A 7,163-nucleotide genomic window follows, 5' to 3' on the forward strand; every position below is an offset into this window, starting at 1 on the left:
TGAACAGAACGGCACCACACACACAAACACAAGGGACAAGGGGAGAAACCAGCGGCTAACTTGGCAGGCTGATGGCTGATAGTTTACCAATGGAGGTCCATGTCATGCAGAAGAATGTGACGTCACTGGATCATGCAAATAAACTGTTACGTCAGCATTATGACTGACTCATTCAAGTCCAAATGGCTCAGTTGTGACGTCGTCAGCATCACACACACACTCGCACGCACGTACTTATGCACACACAGATGGAATGTGACATCAGCAAGGCAACTGATTGCGACGTCAACAGGATAGCTGAGACATCAAGTTCAGGACCGTACCCGGGCAAGACGTTGACTGGCAGGACAGACAGCTGACACACCTCGGGGTTTCATTTACAACTGCCACGTAACCTCCGGATCCAGAACCCCTTCACTGTCAGCTGAACTCTGATGACGTTGGTCCAGCCTTCGTCAGTCCCCAGGTCTGTCACCTCACAAGTGTCAGGTCCATTCTCATGGCTGCAGGTCTCAGTGAGGCACTGAGAAATGGATAAAAACCAGTGACATTTACTGTTGCTCTTCTGGAAAGACATGGGCTTTGTTATTTTGTCTGCTGACTGTAGGGAGCAACAGTGATAATATTGCCCTTATTTGTTGCCAGCTACAGTTCCATATTTCAATGTTGTCAGCTACAGTTCGTTCATGCCATCCATCTAACCCCGTCCCCATCTCCCCTCAGCTCTTTCATGTATCCTAACCACCACCTCTCCCTAATAACTCCGCGCCAAAATTCATCTGTTCATTTTTTTTATAGTACCAAAACAATAATCGAAACCATCTGGTGTGTGTGTGTGTGTTGTGTGTGTGTGTGTGTGTGTGTGTGTGTGTTGTGTGTGTGTGTGTGTGTGTGTTGTGTGTGTGTGTGTGTTGTGTGTGTGTGTGTTGTGTGTGTGTGTGTGTTGTGTGTGTGTGTGTGTGTGTGTGTTGTGTGTGTGTGTGTGTGCCAGTGTGTATGTGTGTGTGTGTGTGTGTGTGTTGTGTGTGTGTGTGTGTGTGTGTTGTGTGTGTGTGTGTGTGCCAGTGTGTATGTGTACGGCGTGTGGAAAGAGTGAGACCCACAGAGACAGATAGCAGTAAAAATCAAACCCACAATCTCTTGTAAAAACAATATGAAAAAAGAACCCCAAGCAATGATTGGTTTGTGGAGAAAGGCGTGGTTGTGATGAAAGCCTTCAGCATGGCTGATCGGGCCCCGTGTGACCTGCAGCCATCAGCCTTCCCTCTGCCCCGCGTGGAGCCACACCAGACTGCAGGTTGTATGCACAGACACACAGCTGGGACGCCACACAGTCAGGTCGGAGCGGCTGTGAGCAGTTGCCTGTGAGAAGCGATTTACGAGGAAGGGCCATTGACTTGACTGCCTGATTAACCCCTCCCCTCTCTCCCCGTCCCCTCCCACCCTCACCTCCCCTAGTGCCCCCCTCCAGCCAGCTCTGTGCCTACCACTTGCAACTGGCGGCCATCCAGGGCTCAGAGCCGTTGTGCGTCAAAACAGTGCTCTGTTGGCATAATATGCTGCTTTGTATCACTACTGCTAGGCCTGCAGCTTGTCCTTTTTTTTGTTTCACGTTGTTCCGTCGTCCTTTTTTTGTTGCTGTATTATTTGGATGAGTGTGTGTGTGTGTGTGTGTGTGCGTGTGTGCGCGCTCGCGCACGCGCGCGCGCGCGTGTGTGTGTGTGTGTGTGTGTGACAGCATCAATATCATCCAGTCATTGGCGAAAATATTACCACATATAACAATCTGTCACTGCTTGGAACAAAAAACTAATGGTTCCACAAAAGCATCAACAAATGACCAAAAGGCTCAGTATTATTTAGTTTCAGAACAGCCTGCAACAGTGAGATTTGGATCAACCTTGCTATCAGTTTTACTGTCCGTTTTCTCTCTCCACCCCCCAACCACCTTTCGTTCTCTCCCCAAACCCCCTCTCCACCCCCACCTCCCACCGACCCCCATCGAGCTGAGTGGCCTACTCTCCACTTTCTGAGTGCTGTTCATTCCAACACAAACACACGTCGCCTTCAGGCAGCTATCGCTTTGCCGGACACTGCGGAACCTGTTCATCCGCCACAGGTATCAATGTGCTGGGGTGTGTGGCTACCTCAAACCTTTCCTGGGGTGTGTGGCTACCTCAAACCTTTCCTGGGGTGTGTGGCTACCTCAAACCTTTCCTGGGGTGTGTGGCTACCTCAAACCTGTCCTGCTGTGTGTGGCTACCTCAGACCTTTCCTGGGGTGTGTGGCTACCTCAGACCTTTCCTGGGGTGTGTGGCTACCTCAGACCTTTCCTGGGGTGTGTGGCTACCTCAAACCTGTCCTGCTGTGTGTGGCTACCTCAGACCTTTTTCTGGGGTGTATGGGTACCTAAAACCTTTCCTGGGGTGTGTGGCTACCTCAGACCTTTCCTGGGGTGTGTGGCTACCTCAAACCTGTCCTGCTGTGTGTGGCTACCTCAAACCTGTCCTGCTGTGTGTGGCTACCTCAGACCTTTCCTGGGGTGTGTGGCTACCTCAAACCTGTCCTGCTGTGTGTGGCTACCTCAAACCTTTCCTGGGGTGTGTGGCTACCTCAAACCTGTCCTGCTGTGTGTGGCTACCTCAAATCTTTCCTGTGGTGTATGGGTACCTCAAACCTGTCCTGGGGTGTGTGGCTACCTCACTAAACCTTTCCTGGGGTGTGTGGGTACCCAAAACCTTTCCTGGGGTGTGTGGGTACCCAAAACCTTTCCTGGGGTGTACGGATACCCCAAATCTCTCCTGGGGGTTTTACGGATACACCAAACCTTTCCTCACAAAAAGCTGTGTGCTAGGCCACAACGAATGAACCTGACCCCTAACTCCAGTGACATCACTGACTGCTATTATTCAGTCGCCCAGAACTACAGCCATGGTCTTTCCAGTATGATGAGATAAAACTGTCCTAGCCCATACATCACACAAAGGACTGTGCAGTTGTACAGAGGAACCAAACGGTGAGAATGGCCGTTTAGGAAACCATGAGGTTCCGAGTTCGATTCCGCTTGAAGATGTGTGAAAGCGTCGGATAAATAATTATGATAATAATAAAAGTATGATTTTATATAGCGCCTATTCTCTAAATAGGGCTCTAAGCGCTTTGCAAAAACGGGCACACACACACACACACACACACACACACACACACACACACAAACACAAACACACACACACAAGCGCGCGCGCGCGCACGCAAAGTACAAAATGAGAACAATGGGGTTGGGCGGTTTTTCTACGTTAGTTTTATGAAGTGAGTTTTCAGGGAAGACTTGAATGAATGGAAGAAGAGTTCCTGATAATCTCAGGGAGTTGATTCCAGACAGCTGGGCCATGAGAAGAGAAAAAAAAACCCACTGACCACAGGACTTTTCTCCGACATATGGGATGCGAAGCAGACGAATATCGGAAGAAGAACGGAGCTGACAGGATGGGATGTAGATGTGGATCTTATCTGTAAAATATCTCGGGGCAGTGCCAGAAATAGATGGGAAACAGACAGATGCAAGCTTGTAGTTGATTCTGTATTGGACAGGTAGCCAGTGAAGATACGGATACGGATGTTTTATTCAATACAGGCCATGGCCCCTCATGAAGGGGTGGTGTAAACAAACATTTCAGATTTTACAATAATTATGATAGACAGGCAGCCAGTGAAGAGACTGTAACAGGGGTGTGGCGTGTTCCCGTCTAGGTGACTTGCAGACTTCCCTGGCGGCACCTTTCTGGTCCTTTTCGAGATTTTCAAGAAGGTACGTAGGTGAACCAGCAGGAGACCGTAAGAATAATCGAGCCCAGACAAGACCATTGAACGGACAATTGTTCTTGTAGCATTAATGGTAAGGAAATGTTGAATGGAACTGATTTGTCTTATTTCTAAGTAGGCTGGTTTACAGATATTGGATACGACGGGCGCAATAGCCGAGTGCTTAAACGTTGGACTTCCAATCAACAAAGAATAAGGCCAGGAGATGAAATAATTAACAAATCTGAGGGTCCGGGCTCCATGATTAACAAATTTGAGGGTCCCGGGCTCCGTGATTAACAAATCTGAGGGTCCGGGCTCCGTGATTAACAAATCTGAGGGTCCCGGTCACGTCGCCTGGTGGGTAAAGGTTGGAGAATTTTCCCATCTCCCAGGTCATCAGATGTGCAGACCTGAACCTCCGACGTATGTATACGCATGCAGTAGATCAAATTTCGCATGTTAAAGATCCCGAAATCCATGTCAGCGATCGGTGGGTTATGGAAGCAAGAACATACCCAGCATGCCCACCTTCCCCCGAAAAGAGAATATGACTGCCAACATGGCGGGATTAAAACGGTAATACTCGCAAAATCCCACTCGTGTATACGAGTGAACGTGGGAGTTGCAGCCCTCGAACGAAGAAGATACTGGATACGGGTCAGACAGAAGTGCAACGTGAAACCTATATTCGCTCCATTATAACAAAGTCATATGAAGAGGAACAAAAGGACGACGGGGACCGTGTTGTAAAGCAGTGGGGATGGAGACTGATCTGTCAGGGTGAAGTCTGTTCCAGTGCAAGTGACAGTGTGTTAGAGGGGGAGTCAGACCCGGTGTCTGCCAGAGAAATGGAGACGTCCATTTGTCCCCAGGCAGTCCCGCGTCTCTCCCCCGTGGAAATCAATAAACGGAGTCCGCCCTCCCCCCCCCCCCCTCTCCCCCCATACCACACCTCCCCCACCCCTCTTCCTGCAGCGATCCCTGGCGGTCCCTGCTTGATCAGACAGCATTGTTCCCCCTGCTTCCATCACGGGTTGTAGGGGTCGACAGGATCAGGAGGCAGTCGCGCGTTTGATGCATCGAAAAAGTGACATAAAGTGTGTGTGTGTGTGTGTGTGTGTGTGTGTGAGTGACCCATCGAAAAAGTGATATAAAGTGTGTGTGCGTGCGTGTGTGCGTGTGTGCGTGCGTGCGTGCGTGCGCGTGCGTGCGCGCGCGCTTTTGAATGTGCGTGCGCGAGCCCATGTGTGGTTGTGTGCATCACCTCCTACCTTAATTATTTCACATGCATCACAACCTGAATCACTGATTTGACATGTATAGCCCATGATGATTATTGGAGCACAAGATATATCGTCCAAATGACCCTGTGTGCATCAGACCCTGCCCCCTTCTTTCACGTGCATCCTTCCCCATTTGAATGATTCAACGCACAACCAACTCTACCCCAATTATATATACATATATATATAACACCGTCACTCGTGTGTGAGTGTGTGTGTGTGTGAGTGTGTGTGTGTGAGTGAGTGAGTGTGAATGAGTGTGTGAGTGTGTGAATGAGTGTGTAAATGTGTGTGAGTGTGAGTGTGTCTCTGTGTGTGTGTGTGTGTGTGTGTGTGTGTGTGTGTGTGTGTGTGTGTGAGAGAGAGAGAGAGAGAGAGAGAGAGAGAGAGAGAGAGAAAATAAAAACAGACGTTTTCATTATTTAGTCTTTGGTTGCCTCAGTCACATCGTGCCAAAGCTTTTCATCTATTGGAAAGAAAAAAAAACACATGGAAATTTATCGATTCCTTTTTTGATAACGAGAACATTATATCCCGCGTGTAAATTCTGCCAATCATGAAGAAATGCAAACTGGATTTTCAAAATACAGCCTCTCTGTCTCTGTCTCTTTGGATATGATCACTCGGCACATTAATGATCTTATTTACTCCCAGAATATGTGACTCGGTCGCTCGTATCTTGGTTGTGTTTATGCATTTTCGTTGTTCTTGTATACAAAAATAATTCACATGTATTAAATGCACTCGTAAGAAATGCAACAGAAAGCCGCACACCAACGACATGTTGTGGGTTTAGTCCAATTCCTTTCTTTCACTTTCTAACGCAAGAATCGGACACAAATCAATGTCATCAGTGTCACGACAATAATTTACTCCCTTGCATTCACATACCCCTCTGTCAAACCATCAAGTTACTTCCTCGTACATGCACACTGTCATCGGTGTCGTCATCAGATTACCAACTTCCTTGCACTTTTTGAAGAACGAGAGGAACTCACGTCGCGCCTCGGTGAAGTAACGACCATTGTTCATCCATGGATGACGTCCCGCGTTACTTCACACCACTCTGCTTCCCGTTTCAGTTTGTTTCAAGGTGGTGTCAAAGTGTCGTGCCGATCTATGTACCGGTACGCTTTTTGTAGTCATATTTAGCTACATACGCTAAACTGGGTCTGCTAAAATAAATATTTCCCAAAAGTTAAGATGAAGCGGCCGGTTAAAAGGGGGATAAGTAAAGATGGGGGTGAGGAGCAGACACTTGACTCAACGCGCTGGTCAGACCTGAAGAGCCAATCACACGTCAGCTACGGGAAAGCGATTATGCATAGTCGGAAACAGTGAATATGGGACTGTCGTATTGAGATTGTAACAAAAAAAAGGCAGTATGCTTAAACTTACACAAAGGTGGAAACATTCACGCTCAGAACAAAATCCACCCGAAGCTAACTTTGACAGTGACGGAGACGGCAGACAAGACATCCGTGCAGAACGAAAGAGATGATGAACACAGAACGACAGGAAAAAAAAGGTCAAAATAAGTCGCACTGTGTTGCTTCGGCTGATTCTGAGTTTCCGTATTTTCCCCATTCCCGCCTGTTTGTCTTAAGAAAGACTGCTGTTCTGTTCTGAATGAGTTCGCCTTTTGAACTGAACACACACACACACACACACACACACACACACAGGGATCCGAGCCGTGGAGGGTGGAAGGGGAATGATGGGAGTGGTTAGATGATTACCCAACCCAGCCTGTTCACCATCCTTCAAACCTTTTGGAACTACACCGTCCGCCATCGTGTTCTACAGTGGACATAAGAACACTCAGTGGGAGGCCAGGCACCTGTGTGGGACTGTTGGGTTCTGTCCTCAGCATCAGTAGCAGTAACAGAAAAAAACAGTGGCACTGGAGGTAGTGCTGGTAGCAGTTACTACAGTTAGTGATGCTGGGTGGCGGATGGAAGACCAAACCATGTGTAAAAGAACTGCTGTGTCCGAAAGGGTTTGGTTCGATTCCAAGAGAGGATCAGAAAGGGTGTACTGGATCGACTATAGATGTTGCACACTTGCACTCACTCT

This window comes from Babylonia areolata, chromosome 29 (genome assembly GCF_041734735.1).
Source record: "Babylonia areolata isolate BAREFJ2019XMU chromosome 29, ASM4173473v1, whole genome shotgun sequence".
In the NCBI taxonomy this organism is placed as follows: domain Eukaryota; kingdom Metazoa; phylum Mollusca; class Gastropoda; order Neogastropoda; family Buccinidae; genus Babylonia; species Babylonia areolata.